At 44.6% G+C, this 23,684-nt stretch overlaps 3 long non-coding RNA genes across 3 annotated transcripts in view; 2 read left to right on the top strand and 1 right to left on the bottom strand.

The window, feature by feature from the left end:
* LOC309352913 overlaps positions 1–23,684 on the top strand; it is a 911,067-nt gene that overhangs the window by 609,150 nt on the left and 278,233 nt on the right. The window lies entirely within an intron of this gene.
* Positions 1–23,684, bottom strand: part of LOC309352895 — a 553,927-nt gene that overhangs the window by 302,706 nt on the left and 227,537 nt on the right. The window lies entirely within an intron of this gene.
* Positions 1,856–10,675, top strand: LOC309352891. The gene is made up of 3 exons (XR_014161451.1): positions 1,856–2,134; positions 3,296–3,434; positions 10,416–10,675. It is a non-coding gene; the product is annotated as an uncharacterized lncRNA (long non-coding RNA).

Genomic DNA, 23,684 nt, shown 5'->3' on the forward strand with positions numbered 1-23,684 from the left:
CCAACAGAGCTAAAAGGCTGTCAGACCCCGTCCCAGGTTGCGGGAGCAAGGTTGCTGTTTGCTAGAACTTGCCTGAGACCATGTGCTTGACCCTGCCTGGTTTCCTGCCTTGGCCCTGTCGGACTGACTCCTCGCAGAACCCTTGGATTCAGGACCGGACCTGGACCGCATTGCTCAGGTTACCCCCGGGACTAGCACACAGCTTTTCCTAACCTAATAAACCCCCTCCAGGTGATGTTGGACAGATAACTGCACTCACACTTTACAGGTGGGTGCCCTTTGCGGGATTGCACATGGGGCTACATTTCCCAGGGAACTTACTAGAAATAGGGGGCTGGTCTGCCTCTCAGTGTTATTATTTGGAGGTTCATGCCCAGCCTCAGTAATCAAGTTTCTTGCTGGGAGGTGGGGCCAACCCCAGTATACATAGAGGGTGGAGCAGACAGTAGCCAGGCAGTCGCCTCAGGAGATTCACCCTCCCTACCCTCCCTTTGTTTAATGTTTTCTTGGTTGCACGTTAACTTTTTCTTCCTGTTTAGCGGGCGCTGCTGCGGTCTTTGACTAGTTGCTGTTGAAGGACCGGGAAGGAATTTTCCTGCATTGGCAGGTTTTGTCTTCCCTGTTGCAATTTGTCACAACTTTGGCGGGAATCCCTTAGTCTTTTCTTCCCTATAATGGGGGGGGGCATGAAGTGGTTCTACAGTGTTGAGAGAACAGACAGGCTCTTTCTGGTGCAGATGCCTGTTGAAAGTGGGGTTGGTGGAAAAATGGGACTAGTGGAAAATGGGACTGGTGGAAAATGGGGCTAGTGGAGAGCCCATTGAAGATGCCCATGTGCAGTGTGCAAATGTCCCACCACACCCCCCTGCAGTGGTGATTCCAGGGTCCCCCTCTTAAAGGGGTTATATATATGGGTGTCACTGACCATACACTGAAAGGTCGTCAGTGAACTACCCTGCGTGTGGGTATATGGGCTGGGCTGCCTGCGTACACATACGTCTCACAGAGCACCCCCATATCCCATTTACCCTGGCTGGGGGGCTGGGGGGGATACACGCCCAAGGCTTATGCCAAGGTCTTCTTACATTCAGAAATTTAAATAAAGTTGTGGCCTAATTTTAATTTCATAACATTGTCAGAGTCTTTAATCCACTCCACTTACCTGTGGGGAGGGGTTGTGGTGGACCATGTGGCCACCACCTCACCTCCAGGGGCAGGGGATAACGTCCCCTGTTGCCTGGGGGATCCTGGCCACATCAGCGCCAGCTGACCAACCCAGCAGCTGGGGGGCATGGCCAGGAACAATTTAAACAGTGGCACGAGCCAGAGGGCTTCCGCTTAGCTCACTGCTTTATTCCTTTCTTGTGATCCCTGGGGGCTGGGGCTATCCTGGCTGGTCACGCAAAATGAAGAACTTCTTCAAACAGCTCAACAGTGAGTTCCAACTATGGAACTCATTGCCCCAGGAAGCAGTGATGACCACCAACCTAGATGGCTTTAAAAGAGGATTAGACAAATTCATGAAGGAGATGCCTACACATGGCTACTAGCCAGGATGGCTATGCAATGCTTCTGAATACCAGTTGCTGGAAACTACAAGAGGGGAGAGGGTTTTGTGTTTGAATCCTGCTTGTATGATTCCCATAGGCATCTGGCTGGCCACTGTGAGAACAGGATGCAGGATACCATGTCTTGATGTGACTATAGCTTCCATCATCCCTGTGTTAGGTTTCTGTTTGTGCCACTGTGCAGTGCTTGGAGTCACAAGACTGTTTACATTCCAGAGATTCCAGACTGTTGGAAGTCTCACGGGAGACAGATGTTGCTATTACTGGTTTCCTGTTTCTTTGTATCCAGTTGCCTCTCTGCTTTCACAGAGAGAGGATGTATATTTCTTTTCTGTCTGCGTAGTTAGAAATAAAACTCTTAGCAATGTAGCTCATATTTCTCGTCCTCTTCTGCTGCTTGGACACTCTGCGTAATGAGGGAACGTGTCTGGAGGCTCATCAAAGGCTCAGGTCGTTAATCACTGTCGGAGGACTCGACCGGAGGAGCAGCTCGGCTGAACGCAAGTTCCAACACCTTGATCATTGGCCTCCATGACTGGGGCTGATGGGAATAAGTGTCCAGCAAAGTAAGGAGGACCATAGGTTCCCAAATTTACATAATTTACATCAGATGCAGCTCTTTGTGTATAGCCCAGAACCACTCAACAGATTCACATCCCTTTGTAGTTTCAAGGATTGACTTATGTGCTGCTCTCTGTGTAGGGCTGCCCTTGGAGATGTTTGGAAGCTGTATGCGAATAGAGAATATCAGGGGATCACATTTAACGGCTCTGTGGCAACCGCACAGACAGAATGGGGACAATGCTAGGTTTTTGGTGATGTTGCAGTTCTGCCTTTTCCACGTTCACAGTTTTGAGACTTTGACTTGATGGATGGTGCAAAAACATTTTCAATCAGCGTCATGAGTTGCCACAAGTGCAAAGGTGAGATCAGTTTCGTTCCCGTCAATCAATGCTGATCTTCTGTTGCAATGTGCAGCCCCGTGGGGATGCGGGCTGAGTTCGATGGCCCACTCTCTGTCCATGCAGGGAAATGGTGAGACAGATCCTCCTATTTGTTACACTTAATAAATGCAACCTGTTTACCAAACAGTTATCATCTTTGCAGTGGCGGACATGGGTACTATGGCACCCTGTGTGAGGCCAACATTTGGTGCCCCCTCATCCCTTGCCCAAATGAGGCCCTTGGCTTTGGGGAGGAGGAGGGAGGACTCTGGCAGGGTCCTTTTGTCCTCCTACCTCCTTCCTGCAGCTGGGAAAGCACTAACTAGGTTTGGGAAGGAGAAGGGAGAACTCTAGGACCTTGTCTGAGCCTCATGCTTCCTTCCCAAAGTCCAGTGCCTTGCTTATCAGGCTTTGAGATGGCGCCCCTTCAGGCCAGTGCCCAGTGAGTGAGCACCACTCACATGGCAATAAATCTGCCCTTGGTCTCAGCTCTTCTTTGGTGTGTTAGCAAAGCGTCCTTGGAAAGAGAGAATACAGGCATTGTCCAGTTATTTTGAGTCTCCCTCGGAAGGTTGTGGGCTCTCCTTTCTTGGAAGTTTCTAAGCAGAGGTTGGATGGCCATCTGTTATGGATTCTTTAGCTGAGATTCTTACATTGCAGGGGGTTGGACTAGATGACCCTTGGGGTCCCTTCCAACTTTATGATTCTTTGAAACAGGATGGTTGAAAAAACAGGGCCAAAACAAGAGCAACACACCCTTCTCCTTTCATTTTTGCTTGGCAGAGAGAATGACTTAACATTTGTCACATCAACGGCAGAGGAAGGAACGCCGAGAAAATAAGAGGCATAAATGTGTGATTTCCTCACACGTTTCATGAAGAGTCACCAATAGCCTGCAAAGATGGTCCTGCATATAGACAAGGTGCTGGCTGTTTCCTTTACTTTGAGCTACTTAACAGTGCCACCTGGTGCCTAAAGCCCTAGCAGATGTGGAAATTTCACCCACCCAAAAACGCCGCTCTCTTGCAATCAGAGAGATAGCAAATGACAAGAGTTAGACACACAGCACAGACGTTCTTACTGGCACTTCCAGCCTAAATTTAAACACTTTCACCACTCTCACTTTCAATGCAGAGGACAGAGTGCTCTCACCATGGAGATACAAAACCCAGAGAAAAGCAGTGGGAGTCATGAACAATATAAGAAATAGACTATGTTATTAACAAAAATAGCAAGACAATATGTAGTAATAAAACATGCCAATGCAACAAGGAATTCTTCATTTCTAAGCTGGTTTGGACAAAGGAATGAAATGAGATATAATAATGAGATATAATCCAGAGATCTCATCAACAACTCCACAGTATTCTCCTCTTCATAGGAGAATTTGGTATTTTCATTTCAATCTATTTTATACACCTTTTGGGCACCAGGCGAAAACATTTCTCTTTGACCAGGCCTTTGGCTGATTTACATCCAATGTCCCTTTAAAATGTGTTGTGTTGGCTTGTTCTTTTTTTATTTATTTTGGTTATGTATTTTGTGTTTTTATATTCCCTGGGGTGGAGAGGGGCACTGTTTTGTGGTTTGCCTTAGGTGCCAAAATGTATTGGGACTGCCCAGCATGATGTCATGGGCCCCTTGATGCCAAGAATGATGGGGCAGAGTTGGCAATCTGGGATGGAGGAAGGGGACAGCCCAAGCATGACTTGGATAGGGGCCCTGCCTTGCTATTGCCAGTTATCCCAAAAGGGGAGGAGGAAGAGGTCGCCAAGGCCATCCTGCCTTCTGAGAGTGATATTCTCACAATGACAGGGGAGTTGGCTGGCCAATCAGCAGACCGAGGATAGGAGCTGGAGGAAGTGTCATAGGCTCATAGAATTATAGAGTTGGAAGGTACCACAAGATTCATCTAGTCCAGCGGTTCTCAACCTGTGGGTCCCCAGATGTTGTTGGACTACAACTCCCATCATCCCTGAGCTCTGGCCTTGCTAGTTAGGGGTGATGGGAGTTGTAGTTCAACAACATCTGGGGACCAACAGGTTGAGAAAGGTTGATTCTAGTCCAACCCCCTGTATTGCAGGAATCTCATCTAGATCATGACAGATGGCTAGCTAACCTCTGCTTGAAAACCTTCAGTGAAGGAGAGTCTACCACCTTCCAAAGGAGTCCATTCCACTGTCAGACAGCTCTTAAAGTCACAAAGTTCTTCCTGATGTTTAGCTGGAATCTCCTTTCTTGGAAGTTGAATCCACTGGTACAGGTCCTAGCCCCTGGAGTAGGGTTGGACTCAACTTCTCTCACCAAGGAAGTATCACTGTCCTCTCCCCGAATGAATGCATTAGAGTCATGAGATGTGAGCTTGAAACTACACGTTTCAGGAGACCAAAAGATTCAGTTTTGCAGAACTCACCAGCAGTTCTATACCAATCCAAACATAACAGTCTGCCCACTAGGTAATGCTGTCTCTGAAACCGTCTCTGTGACCTGTAACAGCTGGGGCAGCATAAGCTTGCTATTGTGCAAGCTGCAAAAATCCATAGCAATTCTGAGTTGTGCCTAATCATAACCCAATCTCATGTTCATGTTGTAAGATTCATGAGCTAACAGCTTCCAGATATACAGCCGAGTATTTGGAAAAGAATAATTTATACAATTTCTGCCTAGAAGGTTTTACAGCCAGGCTAATCCTCTATTACAGACAAGCTAACCGAGATCATTCATGATTCATACCTGTGGCTTTGTTGTAGTTAACAATAAACAGGTGGATGTCATGTTCGGCTTTAAAAAAGAGGGAAAGAAATCAATGTTTTTGGAACTGAAAGGGAATGCACATGAGGCTGGTGGCAATTTAAAATGTGCAAGGAAAAGGAAAAGTTATTTTCAGTGTGTTTTCCAAAAGTTTATTCAATGGGACTTGGATCAAACTGGACACAGCTGACTCAAGGCATTCATTTTGCTCTCTAGGAAAAAGAATAAGATGGTCCCTCCAGCGGCCAGAATCCAGTTGGACCAACAACTGAATTTTACATCCATATTAGCAATGGGATAATGTCCTCTGCCTTGGGATGAGCAAACCTGTCAATTTTTGTCTCTTTCATTTTCTCACCCTTCAGTTCAGTGCTCCATATTTTGATATCAGTTTGCATTCTTTTGAAGAAAAAAATTCACCAGCATTTTACTCTGAATCTCTTGGAATATATACTTTTTAAAAAATGTTTATCCCATTACTACCCCAAACAAACTTGAGGGCAGCATAGTAGTTATGAGGATGCAAGACAGGTTGTAAGGCACTCGCAGCTTTATCCTCCAAGAGATGATGATGACTGGTCAGAGGGAAAAGTGGGAGGAGGAGGTGTCAGAAACTGAAGAGGTAACAAGGCTTAGTGAGCAGGGAGAGTCTGTGGCAGAGAGTCTAGAGACAGAGGCAGAAGAGGAAGCAGAAGAAGAGAGAGACCAGGAGCCAGTGATGAGCCTGGCTGGGGAAGAGGCATGTGTGTCTCCCCATCCTGCTGTGACAAGCTCCCCTCCCTGCTGGTCTCCCAGGACCAGGAGAGGCATGAAGAGGGCAGAGGAAAAATTAGCATCATGCAGGTGCCGTCTCAGGGTGGCTTGGGGAAAACCCTGGGGAGGAAGAGACCTTCAGTCTCAGCAGGACCTGCTGGAGATGAGTTGCTATACCCATTAGGCATGACACTCCTGTGCAGATCCTGTTTTTGCTAATAAAAAGTTAACACCAACTTGCTCAGCATAATTTACTGTTTTCTACCTGCTGGCTACCTGCCCTCGTTTCACCTTGACTCCACCCTCCACTGACATGCAGATGTTGTATTTGAGGGAATGTGGCCTTTGAGCTGAAAACTGTTCCCCACCCAGGGGATATTTATAAAGATACAAATTGTACAGGCAATGCCTGTTTTTATTCCTTCTCCCATTGCTCAGCTAAACTTAGGATATGTGTACAGAGGCCAGGTGCCCTCGGATTTTGGGGTATTCTCCCATCCATTTTCATTTTCTTCGCAGCCCAGCCGTGGCATGTTTCTACAACTCCCAAATTCCCACTATTTCTACAAAAGAATGCTTTGCTGGCCATGCCTTTATAGAAATATATTTGGCACCCAGGAAGTCCAGAGTGGATCATGGTTCCCTAACATTTCTATTGAATCTATAACAGATGCACTGACGTTATTATTATTTTTCCTTTCAAGAGAGAGGTAGAAGGTCTGCGCTGCTAATTTTCTCCCTTGGGCAATGATAGCTGCTACAGTTATTACGACCCTGTTCAAAGTATAGAACAGCATTTTTAAACAATGAACCTTCTTCTTTTTTTAACTAGAAATACAATTTTTTTTCAAAGGACAGAGATTGAAGTAAGAGATAATTGTGAATCAATGTGTTTCTTGGCCTGCAGTTGTAGGTTCTAATTCATCCATGCAGCATTTATTTTTACTGAATCCACACTAGAAAGCACAATATAATTATTGCCCAATAACAGCGTGAATCATTCTCAAGCAATGAAGCAGAGCGACAGCAACGCACATTCCTCAAGTCTTCTGCTATGGTCTATGGACTTACTCAATAAATGCTCTCCTATTCCATTCCTCAAGTCAAGAATTCATAAGCTGCCCCTTCTCCTTCAACACTGACATGCGGGATTGAGAGACCACCATCACAAAGCAAGGACATCAGTTATGCAGTGGCCCCTGCAAGGTGTCTCATGAAACAAAGTGGCCCTCAAGCTGGAAAGCTTGGTTCCTCAACACTTGCTATATACTATAGAGAAGTCTTTAGCTGATGGAATGAAATGGAACCCAGACCAGCCTCTCTCTAGATGGGGAGCTGTAATGCCCAGGTGTGAGAAGGCCCTCCCCTCAGCCTTGCTAAATGGATTCACAAATTTTGATGGGACATGGGAAGGTTCTGTATTAATAAACCCATTCATACTGGGGGGGGGGGGAGGTGTTCAGGTAACCACTGAGGGCTTGAAAAGTTATCACAAGCACATAGAAGATGGAACAAGCTTGTTTTCTCCTGCTCTGGAGGGTAGGACTTGAACCAATGGTTTCAAGTTACAAGAAGGAGATTCTAACTAAACCCCTAAAACCCAGGAAGAACTTTATGACACTGGAACAGTCTTCATCGGGAGGTTGTGGACTCTCCTTGCTTGGTGGTTTTTAAGAAGAGGTTGGGTGTGTTGGGGTTCATAGTCTACGTGCAGCTTGGCAAGTGAGCAATTAGTGTTTTGTCTACAGGCTAGGGAGACAGAGCACGGGAGAAATTTGCCTGGAGATAAGAGGACCTAGTAACAGCTTGGTCAATGGCTGAGGTCTCTCATGACCTATGGCATTGTTTGGCTAGTTAGGAGTAATCTGGAGTGCTTGGAGAGTGTTGAAGTTCGTGTCTGTATACAGTAACTTGTATATAGCTTGTGAGTTTACTGCCATATATAATAAACTACAAAATCAGGTTACTAGTCATCAGCTTTGTTCCTGATCATTGTCCTGACTGAGCAGTCTCGATCGTTGCCTAGGAAAAGCTGCACTACTCTGCTAAGTTGTGCATCATTGAAAAAGTTCAGAGGTGAAGAGACTGGTCCTAGTAGCATGCAAGAGGATTTCAGAAAGTGTTCACAGGCTTCAGAGTTTTAACAGTGTGTCCATCTGTCATGGATGCTTTAGTCAAGATTCCTGTATTGCAGAGGGCTGGGTTAGATGGCACTTTGGGTCGTTTCCAGCTCTATGATTTTATGTTTAAAAGTTATGATTAAAAGCCAGTGTAACTGCCATGTGTCCCTGATATCCAGCTTCAATTAGGACACTCTTGATCTGTTGAAGTTTCTAAACATTTTTCAAAGGTTCTACAGTGCACTACATTAATTCAAACAAGATCAACCAATGCATTTGTCACCAGGTCAAGAATGGAGGGAATTCCCCAACAACTTTGAGTTCCAAAACACACACACACACACACAGAGAGAGAGAGAGAGAGGAGGCCTAGATATGGTATTGTATGTCATTTATAATTGGCTAGTGTGATTTGTCTAGAATCCTGAATTACAGTCTGTAGTAAAATCAGGTGCAACAGTCCTTTCACCGATGCCATTTTATTCCACATGCACATGGAGTTACAGTGTATGTAGCACCTGGAAACCACATAACCCATGCTGCACTGTGACTGACAGCACTGAACAGGTACACAAGGATGTCAACCAAGAACAGTACAATCTCAAAAACAGCATGCCAGCACAAAAGACAGCTGGATGCATTTGAATGGATGGTCAGGGGAAATATATGGTCTGCCATTTTATAAATAAGGAATAACATGAAATAAACAGAGCATTTACCATCTAGTCTAGGAACCTGTAACTTCTACCTGAAGTGTAATAACTGAACATAAGCAACTGAAGTTTTAACAGAAGCTGTGCTTGATTAGAAGCCTGAAACATCCATTAGATTTAGTATAATTATTAATAGGTTTGCTGTTTCCTGAATGACCATTATCTCCTGATGTAACCTTTGTTTCTAGTTTCTACCAACCTTTATTGGCATAAGTTGAAATAGTAGAATCATAAAACCATACAAAGCTATCCTTTGTTCTATCCACTTCATTCTGTAAAATAAATGTTTCTTATTTGTTCAAAAAGAAAGGAGTAATTCTCAAGGAGGGTGAGAATTAGAACATGAGAACAAAAGAAGAGCCTTCTGGATCTGACCAATGGTGCCTCTAATCCAGCTTCATGTTCTCACATGCGGCCAATCAGATACTTGCTAGCTGGATGTAAGTGCTACTGTGCTCTGTCCATTTGTGTATTCGAGTAACTGATATTCAGAGTCAGTTACTGACAGTTTAGCTGAGTGTTAAGCCAGTTAGAATTCCTGCTCCATGACTGCAGTCATGGGATTTTTGTCTATCACATGACAGTATATGTTTTGACTCCACATAGTGGGAAGTGACTGAGACAGGATGTTTGTGTTACTGTGTTCCATGAAGTGGGACTATTGTCCTTTGTTCTTTTTCTCTTTGCTGTCTGATGCTAGAGAGAGAGGGAGCCATGTTGCAGTGCTCAGTGTGTGTTTATATGTAAATAAAGTAGATTAGCCGAAATGCTGAGTTGCTGTGGTCTGTCACGCAAGTTGTGCAAACTCTGCGGATTCCTAAGTGTGCCGGTGTCTGTTGGCATCAGTCACTGTGATGTTCGGGCTGAAGAAAGTTTTTGAAGCTCCTGGACGCAGTGGCGTAGCGTGGGAGGTGCAGGGGGGGCCAGCCGCACCGGGCGCAACATCTGGGGATTAGGGTTAGGGGGCGCAAATCCACAGGTTAGGGGGCGCAAATCCATGGGTTAGGGGGTGCAAATTACTTGCCTTGCCCCGGGTGCTGACAACCCACGCTACGCCACTGCCTGGACGAAAGACCAGAAGGGAGAGAACATGCGAGTCGGGCATGTGTCTCTGCCAGGGTCCTACTCAAGAGTAGGACAAGCTCCTGACAGAGCCCACCCGCCTCCAGCATGTAACTGTGTCATTTTTTAATCAAAGCAACTCATTCAATGCTAAATTTCCAAGGATAATATTTTCAAACAATGTTGATTTTTGCAATATGTTCTATAATTTATTCTGAGAACTCTACGATAGTCCCATGGTTTCAGATTCATTCTCTCTCTCTCTCTCTCTCTCTCTCTCTCTCTTTCTTTCTTTCTTTCTTATACAGTTGAATCAAGGTCCCTTGACAATAACTGCTCTTCTGAAATGTGCACTTGGGGGATATGTAGTGTGATCCTGTGCCTGCGGCTTTCTAACATTTCACTCCCCATCTGACAAAAAACCAATAACCCGTTTTCTTTTTATTAGCCACCACGCCAAACAATACAAGAGATGATCTAATCTGCACTGTTTGTCCTGCTTAGCTTAATACAACTGCAGGAGAGTGTTGAAAAACGGCAGAAGCAGAGCCCTGCAAAACTATTGAATGCAGTAACAATGATGAATCGATTCCATGAGCTGGAGGGTAAACTGGGTAGGAGTCAATACCTTCTCCCAAGACCTACTGAACAAGGAAGAATGAAAAGGGAGAAGGTTTGAGAAACAAGATTAAGTTGTAATCATTGCCATACATTCTGTAATGGGAAACCCAGCCACTGTTTTGCATGGGTCCCTTCCACCAAAGTTGTCCAGGTTGGCATTAAACAATATGAGATTAAAGACTTGTCAGACAAACTAATGAGTTTTGGATTGATTTCTGTCTTCAGCCGTGTTACCAGCATTTCTGACAGCTATGATTTATAGGGTATTCTTTAGGTCTCTTCATGAGAGGAGCTGTTTATTTTACTTGATGGACAAGGTATCTAACGTTTTCTAGTAGGGTGTGCAGATGGCAGGAAGGACAGTAATTGCTGAGGTCATCTCTCAACATCATGGCATGTGCACCCCCTATAAATTAGTCATTGAAATCTCAGGCAATGAATGCCAGCATCCTCCCTCCATATTTTATTTTATTTTATGCTTTGCAACCTTTGGTCAGTGAAGTTCTCTCTGGGGAAGAAAGAATGTCTAGTACTTCCTTTGTTTAATAAATGAAGTTGGTATAGACAATATTCAAACGTCCAGTGTGAATCCTTCCATCTCAGAGATGTTTTCGGAACAGTGCAAATTTAGGATCAGCAAAAGAAATGTGACCTGAGGCTTAAGAAGAGGGGTAGCCAACAGAATGTTCTCCAGAGGTTTTTGGATAAATTTCCATAAACCCCAGCCAGCATGCTTTGCCAATGGACAGGGATGATGATATGTTTATACTCCACCTTTTCCTTGAATGGGACTCAAGTCAGCCTTGATGGGACTCACGATGGACGTTGTAGTCCACCAACATTTGGTGAGCACCTTGTTGCTCACCTCATCTTAAGAGAGTAATGTGGAAAGGATTGCAGTCTTATCAAAATAAATTTCATAACTTGATCTCAATCATTATCTCAAAAACACTGTAATGTATATCATCCTTTTTTTAAAAAAACTGCAAATTACCGAGAGATAGCAGCTTGCTTAAACCTTCTGAAGAAATTTGTGGTTAAGATGTGATCTTGCTGGCCTGGCAACAAGGAGAGGTGAGAGAAGGGGATGCAGGCAGCCTGCCTGAACCACCTGCTCCCAACCACATGTTTAGCTAGAATTTAAAACCTTACTTAAACACCACACAGAGATCCCAAATAAGGTCGGGCCATGGATCTGGGTCGTGTCAACAACAGATTGTCCTGGGTTGGATTGGGGCCACTCCAAAGAGCTGGATCAGACTCTGAACTGGATCAAGAGAGGCATGCACAGCTCTAGTTGCATCCTGAAGATTCTGCATTCAGCAGGGGATCAGATGGTATGCTTTCCAACTCTATGGAACTATAATTCTGCTGGGATGCAGCCAAGGAATCGGGGGCAATTGGCAGGCCCCCAGCTGGCCCCAGCCAGTGTGCCGGGCGATCTCCAGTCCTTGGATCACCATGAAACTGCGACCCAAGCTTCAGAAGCCTTCAGAAGCTGGAGTATGATGTTGGTTTCTATTTCCCTCACAGAGCAGCAACTGCAGTCACGGGGCATTGTTTTGCATTCCACTGTCAGAGTTACTGTTGGATTCCCACGGGAATGGGAGACTGGATGTGATGTTCACTGGTTTCCTGTTTTTCACTGTTCTCCCAGTGTTCTTTGTTTCCGAGAGGAGTTGCTTCCCTGCTCTCGCAGAGGCAAGATGCATGTTTGTATTCTCTCAGCATAGAAGTGTAAATAAAGTTAAGAATGTGGCACATACTGCTTATCCTTCTGCTGTGTGTGACGACACTCTGCTTGGGCTCAAGATAAGATGAGCCAGTATCAGCTTCAGATGGGCCGAAGCTGGTCAAAATCTCACATACACAACTCAGCAGAAATAATGCACAAACAGAAGTGGCAGGGAGAGGCTGTGTTGAGCATATTTACAAGCAGTTTATTCAGCATACCTCAGGACAAAAGGAAAACACATCTTCTCCCCATCATGTCCAAAGCAAGCAGCAAAAGCAAAAGCTATACACAAACAGAAGTTCCCAGCAAACTGTGCTGGACTGTAAACAGGCATGTGACACACAACAATCATGCCTGTACTTAAGGTGGAACGGAATATCCTAACAAATTCATCAGATCCTGACTGTCTTGAACATAGTTTGTGAGTGCAGAGATGGGGCTGGCATGCATGGGGACATTGTGACTTACCCCAGTCTCCACACCACATTTGATTGCATGTTTGAATAGAGCGTTTCTGCTGTCTGAGCATGTGACAGGCATGTGGGTTCTGTTACAAAATGGAATGAATGGAGGTCAGAAAGAGCAGGTATAGATTTAACACTTGCATATGCATGTCACCTGATTGTGCAAAGCAAGCACAGAATATGTTGCGTGTCGAGGTCCCCAAGCCACCCCCCAAATAACTCACAATGCACACTTAATTTTGTTTAAGGTTTTTGGCATAATTTTGGCCACAACTTTATTTAAATACAAAACCGTGAGTGGTTGTTTAGGCATTGGTTAAGACTATCTGTCCCCCCCGCCAGGGGACAGAACGGACTTCCGGGCACCACCGAAAGACAGTGCAGGGGAAAGCAAGTTGGGGAGAAATGGAGCTGGGTCACAGACCCTCAATTCTCATCCGCATGCTCCCCGAAGGCTTGCCAGCCCTAGTCCCATTCCAGGGATTGGACGAAAAGATGGCAAGCCCCAGGATTCCTTTAACGGAATTCCCTTTCCACAGCAACCATGGAGGGGCAGGCCCAGCCTATCCTAACCCCTCCTCCACCAATTTATAACCAATGCCTAACCACAACCTTACAAGTTGTGACGATTTGCTACGCAGTAGGCAAAAACCAAATGGCCCAGCCAATCAGCCAGATGGACAAAATTCCTACCAGGCCCCTGCCCCAATGGCAGACGACCCCATGACAGGCATAGCAAGGTCAATGCAACAACCCCTTACTCAAGGGCGGGTGGGCGGGTGATCCGTTGCACGCAGCAAAGAGAAAGCTCCAGGCTGCGTGCAGAGTATTTAAACATGTTACCCCTCCCACCAAAATTGCAACATAATTTTTACCCCAGCAACCCAGTGAACCAATCACTGTCCCAGGCCATCTTTAGAGACCCTGCCTGGTAACAGAGGGGTGGCTCAGCAGACCCCACCGCAACACGTGCTCTCCATGAAGGAGAACACGCTTTCTCTCAGCAGGCTGGTAGAAGGTTGTAACTAAACCTATATTGCACCTTCCTAATGAGAGAGGATATTGGAAGTAAAGCTTTTGGAGCATCAGCAACAAATCTTTGATACATGAAAATCCCCGTCCCACAGCTGAAGCACAAAGATATTTTTAATCAGCCCACTAATAAAATTCAAACATTCACTCCTTTGATATTCAAATTTGTATATCCTTCCTTTGAGAGCCTTGATGGTGATGTTTAATCCGATTCAAATCAATGCATCTCTTTTCAGTTCAGTTATGTGTAATTTGCCTTAATTTGTTCAATTTGCTGTGTTTTGTTTAATCTTCCTTTGTGAAAATTGATGCAAAAAAGAAAAAAAATCCAATTCAGTTACAAACTCATGGAGCCATTTGTTTAAAAACACATCAAGATTCCTCCAGAATACACACACACACACACACACACACACACACACACAGAGAGAGAGACACCTGGGATTGGTGGGGAGAGGAAATAAAGAACTGCAATTGGTTGAGAGGATGTCACAACGCTCACAAAAGGTGGTATATTGAGAGGAAGAGGTTGGTTGCAGAGAGAGCCCTCTCTAGGATGACTTGCACAACCATAGTGAGTGCTTGATGGTGATGATGATTTACATGGGAAGGGTGGTGATGGAGTGTAAAGGAGGCAGTGGGGAAATCCCTGAATTTGTAAGTTCAGAAATGCAAATGCGCCCACTGGGTTTGGCTCCACCTCTGGCTCCTCCCAACGTCAGGAGGTCACACATGTGACATGATATTGCACGTGATGTCAGGACGTCACATGTGTGTCATTGGCCCCCTCAATCACCCTCATAAGCTGGAACTTCTGGATTCAGTTATGCTAATTGAGCAACATACGAATTAGCCCTGGGACAACCAAATTCCATTTGTACTATGTCGTCATCATCATGATTACTATTGCAAAGTTTTAAATTTAACAGTCCAAATGATGGGCAAACTGTTTTTCTTCAAAATTAGTTCTCCAGTTTCAAGAGTCACCCCTGTAAGCCACAGAAAACCCAGGACAAGCTGTTTTATGAGGCCCTGCAGTGCTAACATCTGGGCTCAGTAAATTTCCTCACCCCTACTGTGGAAAAACACAGTCGATTTCTCCTTACTGTCCCCCAACTGCTTCCCAGTTCTCATCTGCTCCAGAAAGAAACAATTTCCCTTCATTTTTGGCCCCTGCAGGTGGATTTTGGTGAAAGACTGCCTCTATCTCCAATTGTTGCCAGCTGAGTTTATGGAGATAGATTACCAAGGGCTGAGGTGGCAAAGGATTTGTGTGGAGTTATGGTTTGGTCTCCTTTTCTTTTCCATTCTCTCCCACCCCCTTCATCCCCCTCTAGAATGTTTCCAAAGTTATGTTGCCTCAAGAGAGAGGAGGAAATATGACTTTGAAGAATGAACAATTCTGAAGGCATAGTTCCAGCGAGCCAGACCAATTCATTTGAACAACAGAAGCCTAACTGCATGTTAGAGAGCAGACTGTTTTGATGGCTGCTGAAAACAGCCTCCCTATATCATGTTCTGCCCTACACCCATCCCTCCATCCCTGTTAATATGTAGTTTCACTTATCCATGGGTAGGGACAGGGTAGATATCCCTCTGAATACCAATTGCTGGGTTCCACATATGGGTACAATGCTATTAAAGGTAAAGGGACCCTTGACTCTAGGGTTGCAGCGCTCATCTCGCTTTATTGGCCAAGGGAGCCGGTGTACAGCTTCTGGGTCATGTGGTCAGCATGACTAAGCTGCTTCTGGTGAACCAGAGCAGCACACGGAAACGCCATTTACTTTCCCGCCGGAGCGGTACCTATTTATCTACTTGTACTTTGATGTGCTTTTGAACTGCTAGGTTGGCAGGAGCAGGGACCGAGCAATGGGAGCTCACCCCGTCGCAGGGATTCGAACTGCCGACCTTCTGATTGGCAAGTCCTAGGCTCTGTGGTTTAACCCACAGCGCCACCCACATCCCTTACAATGCTACTCGGCTCATATAATTGTGGACCCACTCGCTGGATCATCACCTTGTCGTGGTGATGCAGGAATCTCAACTAAATCATCCATGGCAGATGGCCATCCAACCTCTGCTTAAAAACCTTCAAGGAAGGAGAGACCACAACCATCTGAGGGAGTCAATTCCACTGTCAAACAACTCTTACTGCCAGAAAATTATTCCTGATATTTCCAGCCCAGGGATTAATGATCTACGTAAGTATAAGGCAACTCAAAGAGCTTTCTCACTGACTTCAAAGAAACTTCATTGGGTGTGTCAGTTTGCCCCACTGCTGGCCAAGGGACCAACTTTTAAGGTGTCACTGGAGGCGAGCTAAGTTTTAGTAGAAATTTAATCAAACCTCTCCCGTTAAATATTTATCCAATTACACGAGTGACAAGTGGAAAATGAATGAATCCCTTTTAAGGTAATACAGAATAGCACGCAGCAGATGGGGATTTTTATCATTAAAGATATAATGAGATCATGAGCACCACCAAAGGGGCAAGTTAATCAAATGAGGCCATTCTATGACAAGTAGCCTGTCGAAGAGGAGGGGGCTGGATTACATTTCCTGCACTGTACAAGTTGCGTTTGAGTTAATAAAGGCAAGCAGCCATTCTTCTCAAACTTGTTAGGAGGCATCACATTTGAATGGAAAAGACCACAAGTGACATGAATGAAAGCAGCATTTCCAGAATGTAAATGAACCTAATGCCCTTTTAAAACATGGAGGGGTTTTTCAGGGGATGGGGGGTTATTGGGTTGTTGCTTTTATTTCAATTACCCGGTATATATTTTGTGGTTTTATATTTTGATATTGTTCTGTGAACCTCCCTGAGACCCCCGGGTATTGGGTGATATATAAATTCAATGAATTAATTAGGTAAAGTTAAAGTTAAAGTTAAAGGGACACCTGACCGTTAGGTCCAGTCGCAGACGACTTTGGGGTTGTGGCACTCATCTTGCTTTACTGGCCGAGGGAGCTGGCATACATGTGGCCAGCATGACTAAGCCAATTCTGGTGAACCAGAGCAGCGCACGGAAACACTGTTTACCTTCCCGCCAGAGCCGTACCTATTTATCTACTTGCACTGCATGCTTTTGAATTGCTAGGTTGGCAGGAGCTGGGACCAAACAATGGGAGCTCACCCCGTCGTGGGGATTCGAACTGCCGACCTTCTGACCGGCAAGCCCTAGGCTCTGCAGTTTAACCCAAAGTGCCACCCGCGTCCCTAATAATTAATTAATAATGCTCTCTAGAAGTTAGGGGTTGCAACTGCCATAATCCCTGACTGTTGGCTGCACAGTGGCTGCAGTTTTTGGGTTGGCTGGCTGAGATCCTCAGAAACTGCATACTCAATCCAGTACCTCACTCCAATTCTCACCCCCCCCACACACACCCAGTAAATAACACTGTGCAAGTTGGAGATCTTCACAGACTTGGCAGAGGGTCAGGCCTTATGAGCACAGCAGCTCATCGCCTGGACCACCCATGGTTCAGTCGCCAAGGCTGAAAGTCCCCACCTCCCCACAGCCGTCTACGTTCCTTCCTCTCTAGGGTTTTCCCCAAGCACTTGTCTGTGTGAAACCAACCTCTCCTCCACCCTTTTCATGCCTTTCCTAGTTCAGGGAGACCAGAGGGAGGAGAGCTTGCAAACAAACGTCAAAACAATGGCAGCCAAACATTTAGCTGCTTCACACCTGTCGTAGTATATGACATAAGCAATGAGGCAGGGGGCTGTGGCTTGAGAGAACTGCCCTTGCTGCCTAAATTAGGATCCTTTCCTGGCCTGATTAAAGCTATGGTTTTCCCAGTAGTGATGTATGGAAGTGAGAGCTGGACCATCAAGAAGGCTGATCCCCAAAGAATTGATGCTTTTGAATTATGGTTCTGGAGGAGACTCCTGAGAGTCCCATGGACTACAAGAAGATCAAACCTATCCATTCTGAAGGAAATCAGCCCTGAGTGCTCACTGGAAGTACAGATCCTGAAGCTGAGGCTCCAATACTTTGGCCACCTCATGAGAAGAAAAGACTCCCTGGGAAAGACCCTGAAGTTGGGAAAGATGGAGGGCACAAGGAGAAGGGGACGACAGAGGACGAAATGGTTGGACGGTGTTCTCGGAGCTACTAACATGAGTCTGACCAAACTCCGGGAGGCAGTGGAAGACAGGAGTGCCTGGCATGCTCTGGTCCATGGGGTCACAAAGAGTTGGAAACGACTAAACAACAGCAACACAGCCCTGCTCTATTTGCTCATGAAATTCTTTTACTGCAATCCTATACCCACTTCCATGGAATAAGTCCCATGCCATAAAATCCGATGTAGCGCTAAAGTGAATGTTTCATCTGTGCAAGGTTTTCTGCTCTCTTCCCAACTCCTTCCATTGCACACCTCCTAAATCTGTTCCAGGGCTTCCTCCAACCTTTTAGGGAAAATCTGGGGAGGGTAGAGAGCATGTGTAGGGTAAAGGGAGGGGGAAATTCCCATTGCACATGCAGAAATCCTTGCACTAATGGAACCTCCTTTTCAGCAGCAATCGTAGGATTGTGGCAACATGCAAGAGCACTTCTTCAAATGCACACCCAACCAAGCCTTTGATGTGAAGCAAAGGCTTGATCAAGTCCCTTTGAAATGAATGCAAACTGACAGACCAACACAAACTGACCCTTGAATTGTTTGAGGTTTTTGTTTTCACAGATGGGCTGCATTTCAGATTAAAAGGTGCGAAACGCAGAGATCTGACTACCTGTAACCGGGTGACTACATTGAAAACCATACTGCTTATCATACACTTGAGGCACGTCCATAAAGCCACTGGAAATTAATTCCTTTTTGGCAATGGGCCTGGACACATTTTTATAAATAAAATAAAATAATAATAATGTTGGATTCCGAGAGTTTTAGCCCTCTTGGGGGCTGTATGTTCCTTTGGTGATTTACTGTGCTTCGGTTTCTACTTTTAAAATGGCACTTTGAAGAAATAAAAGTTATCGGAATGGGGTTCCTGTCTAGAATCTCCACGTGGATGAATAAGGATTGTTGACAGTTTTTGTTTTGTTTTGGGAGAGAAATGTAAAAATGGGGGCAATAAAAATCCCCTCTGTTCTGCTCTTTTATTTTCCTATATTCTTTGTCTCTGTGCATTTGTTTCAAAGAAGCACAAGGGGGTTTCAGTGTCTTGCTGTGTTTCAGAAGCTGTGGTTTCATTCTCGAGTTGAAAAAATGAAAATCCTGGGCCAAGGAACTAAAGGAGAGGAGCAAAGTATAATTCACTCTGTGTGAAACTGAGTCCTCTAGAGTCAATAAAGAAATGCCTGATCATGACTCCGGTTTATGCTGGCTCAAAAACTTTGTGGGCCCCTGAGAAAAATAGGAAAAATTGGTGATGTGTCATTTTTTTGTCCTTGAATTTCTCAAGCTTGAGAGAACACCTTATTTCTTATACATCCAGTAGATCACTGTGGGAGAGTTTCTGCTTCAAGTTCCAAAGATCTCACAAGCTTACTCCATAATAACATACTTATAACGATCCCTGGCAGGCAAGCGGCCTGATAAGCAGCAATGGCTCTCTGACAGTTTTATGTATGTTTATTTACGAGAAAAACACATCCAGAGCAAGGCTTCCCACCTGCTCTCATTAATAGTAGTTGATCAGTCTGACTCATCGTTCCTCCCCCAACAGGAAGAACGCCAAAATCCCGCCTTTCTCCTCCTTCCCTTCCATTGTTCTCTGAGCTTCTCCAGTCTCCTAGTAAGGGAATGAATGGCTGGCCTGTTTCCTCCCCACTCCCAGAAGACACAGCCTCACAGTCTGGCTTATCTGTTGGTTGCCTGACAATGCTCTGGCCACCTTCCAACTCTTCCTCTCCTTGGGAGATTACAGCATCTTCCCTGGGAAGGAGGGGGCCCAGACTGCCCTTTCTAGACTCTAGACTGTCTAGACTCTAGACAGCCAGCTCTCATTTGCAGAGTCAGCCCCTTGCTCACTTAGCACAATTTCTGAGCCAACTCTTCCACTGGGCTCGGGGGGGGGCATATTCCTGACAATACACATACAAACACAACTTTCCATTCAAAAGCAAGAGTAGAATCGTAGAGTTGGAAGGGACCATGAGTCCAATCCCCTGCAATGCAGTAATATGCTGCTGTCCCATGTGGGGATAGAACCTGCAACCTTGGCATCATCAGCAGTATGCTCTAACCAACTGAGCTGTCTAGTCTTCAAGGAGAATAGCACTATAGAACAGCCTTCCCCAACTGATGGTCTTCAGAGGTGTTGGACTATGGCTCCAGCCAGCATGACCAGTGGTCAGGGATGATAGGAGTTGCAATCCAAAATCTCTAGAGAGCTCTAGGTTGGAGAAGACCACTATACATGGCATTACATTTCTTAGGGCCAGATGGTGGAAATAAAGAAGAAAGGGTGGTTGTATCCTTCATTTCTGAGCAGCCAAAGGCATTCAAGACCATAAGAATAAGAAATAGAAAAAAATAAGAAATGACCCATAGGATTTTGCCAAAGGCCCATCTAGCCCAGCACCCTGGTCTTAGATGCCTATGCTGGGCACCACAGCATTCTTCCTGCCTGTGGTTCCCAGCAACTGCTATTCAGAGGCATACTACCTTCAACAATGGAGGCAGAACATAGCTGTCATGGCTGGTAGACATCTGACCAATGAATATTTATTCGTATTTCAAAAATAGTACAAAGACACAAAAAAGAACAAAAAAAAAATACAACTAAAAACAATTAAAAACAGATAAAATTCCAATTGCTTATTTTCTTTTAACTTATTTCCCAGACCTCCTCACACCTCCCCTTTTTGTATTCCAATTCAAATTATTAGCTCCGCAAATCCTTATTCTAACTTATTATGACTTATTATAACTTATTATAACTTATTTCGCAACCTTTACATTACAGCAGGGAACCACTTAATTTCTGTCCAACATCATTCTAACATTCATTAATTTTACAATGTTTCTGTAGATAATCTTTAAATTTCTTCCAGTCTTATTCCGCCAACTCTTTTCCCTGGTCTCAGATTCTGCCAGTCATTTCTGCCAATCCCATATAGTCTATCACCTTCATCTGCCATTCTTCCAGAGTGGGTAGATCTTGTGTCTTCCAGTACTTCGCAATAAGTATTCTTGCTGCTGTTGTAGCATACATAAAAAATGTTATGTCCTTCTTTGACACCAATTGGCCGACCATGCCCAGGAGAAAGGCCTCTGGTTTCTTCAGAAAAGTATACTTAAATACTTTTTTCAATTCATTATAGATCATTTCCCAGAAAGCCTTAATCCTTGGGCACGTCCACCAAAGGTGAAAGAATGTACCTTCGGTCTCTTTACATTTCCAGCATTTGTTATCGGGCAAATGGTAGATTTTTGCAAGCTTGACTGGGGTCATGTACCACCTGTACATCATTTTCATAATATTCTCTCTTAAGGCATTACATGCCGTAAATTTAACCCCAGTGGTCCACAACTGTTCCCAGTCAGCAAACATAATATCATGTCCAACATCTTGTGCCCATTTGATCATAACAGATTTCACCATTTCATCCTGAGTGTTCCATTTCAACAGCAAATTATACATCCTTGACAGATTCTTAGTTTTAGGATCTAACAATTCTGTTTCCAATTTTGATTTTTCCACCTGGAAGCCGATTTTCCTATCCAATTTATAAGCCTCCATTATCTGATGATAATGAAGCCAGTCTCGCACTTTATCTTTTAATTTCTCAAAACTCTGCAATTTCAATTTGTCTCCTTCTTGTTCCAATATTTCCCAATATTTCGGCCATTTGGCCTCCATATTGAGTCTTTTCGAAGCCTTTGCTTCCATTGGCGACAACCACCTTGGAGTTTTATTTTCCATTAAGTCTTTATATCTTATCCAAACATTAAACAATGCTTTCCTGACAATATGATTTTTAAATGCTTTATGTGCTTTAACCTTGTCGTACCACAAATATGCGTGCCACCCAAAAACATTGTTAAAACCTTCTAAATCCAAAATGTCTGTATTCTCAAGGAGCAGCCAATCTTTCAACCAGCAAAATGCTGCTGATTCATAGTAAAGTTTAAAGTCTGGCAGGGCAAATCCCCCCCCCCTTTCCTTTGCATCAGTTAATATCTTAAATTTTATTCTGGGCTTCTTGCGCTGGCAGTCAAATCTAGAAATATCTTCCTGCCACTTCTTGAAACAGTCCATCTTGTCCACAATTTGCAATGTTTGAAACAAAAACAACATTCTAGGCAGTACATTCATTTTTATAGCTGCAATTCGACCCAACAAGGAAAGCTTCAAGTTTGACCAAATTTCTAGATCTCTTTTCACTTCCGTCCAACATTTTTCATAATTATCTTTAAATAAGTTCACATTTTTTGCTGTCATATTAATCCCCAAATATTTCACTTTCTTAACCACAGTCAAACCTGTCTCATTCTGAAACCTTTCTTTTTCAATTGGTGTTAAATTTTTCTCTAAGACCTTGGTTTTTAACTTGTTCAATTTAAATCCTGCCACTTGACCAAATTCTTGAATTAAGTCTAAAACCCTTTTTGTACTAGATTCTGGCTCCTGTAACGTCAAAACTAAGTCATCTGCAAATGCTCTCAGTTTGTACTGTTTAGCTCCGACCTGTATACCTTTAACCAACCGGTCCCTTCTAATCATGTTCAGCAGGACCTCCAGAACCGATATGAAAAGCAATGGGGAAATTGGGCACCCCTGTCGTGTCCCTTTTTCTATCTTAAATTCTTCTGTAACCACATTATTTACAATTAATTTAGCTTTCTGTTCAGAATATATTGCACCTATACAATTTTCAAAACCTTGCCCTACCCCCATCCCCTGCAGGTTCTTTTTCATAAAACTCCAAGAGATGTTGTCAAAAGCTTTCTCCGCGTCCACAAATATCAAAACTGCTTTAGTGTTTATATTCACTTCTAATTTTTTCCAAAATATCGATTATATTCCTCAAATTGTCAGACAAATGTCTTCCCGGGAGAAAGCCCGCTTGGTCTTTATGAATCTCTTCCATCAATACTTTTTTCAATCCTTTGGCCAAAATGTCAGCAAAAATTTTGTAATCCGCATTTAATAACGATATGGGGCGGTATTTCTTAAGTTGAGTCTTTTCAGTCTCTGTTTTCGGTATAAGTGTGATATATGCTTCTTTCCACGACTCTAGCACCCTTTTCCCTTCCAAAATTTCATTGCAGGCTTCCTTCAAAGGTTGTTGTCAGAGTCACCCGTGGTCCCAGCTCACAAGAGACCAAAGTCCACTCCAGCTTATGTACAAAAGCTTTAATTGAAGAACATTATTAGCTTTACATCCGAGCTCCGTGACTCTACGTCTGTTACGCTTAGACCGCTGAAGTACCCTCTGAGTCGGTCCCCCCTCTACACCAGTTTAAGAGGCTTGTACTGGTCCACCTCTTTCTCTCTTTCCTTTTCCGCAGGGTCTTTCTGCCCCCCTGTGTTCTCTCCCTTCGGGACTCTCCAGAGGCTGAGTCCTCTGCCGCCTCCTCCCCCCTCCTTCGGGCTTTGGGTCCAGGCTCCTCCCCAGGACTCTCTTCATTTCCGCGCGCCTCCCATTTTGAACTTGGCGCGCGTACGTTGCTCCTGACCTTGCCTTCGACAGTTACACTGCCCTCGATACTACTTTCCTCCCCTTCCGGCAGGACGTTTTGCCCTGATCTCCTTCCCCTCTCTGCTTCCTGTTCTGCTCCTTCTGACACACTGGTCACTCCTCCCCCCTCACTCCGTTCCAGCGGAGCAGCCGGTCTCGCTCTCCAACTCCCACTGGGGGTTCCCCCTTCGTTTCCCTGCTCCTGACTGCTTCCCCCTCTAGCTTCCCTTGGCTTGACCAGAGGGGCTCCCTTTTGGGAGTCCTCCGATTCACTGGACGGAC

The sequence above is a fragment of the Podarcis erhardii genome (assembly GCF_964252035.2).
Source record: "Podarcis erhardii genome assembly, chromosome: 11".
Classification (NCBI taxonomy): Eukaryota; Metazoa; Chordata; class Lepidosauria; order Squamata; family Lacertidae; genus Podarcis; species Podarcis erhardii.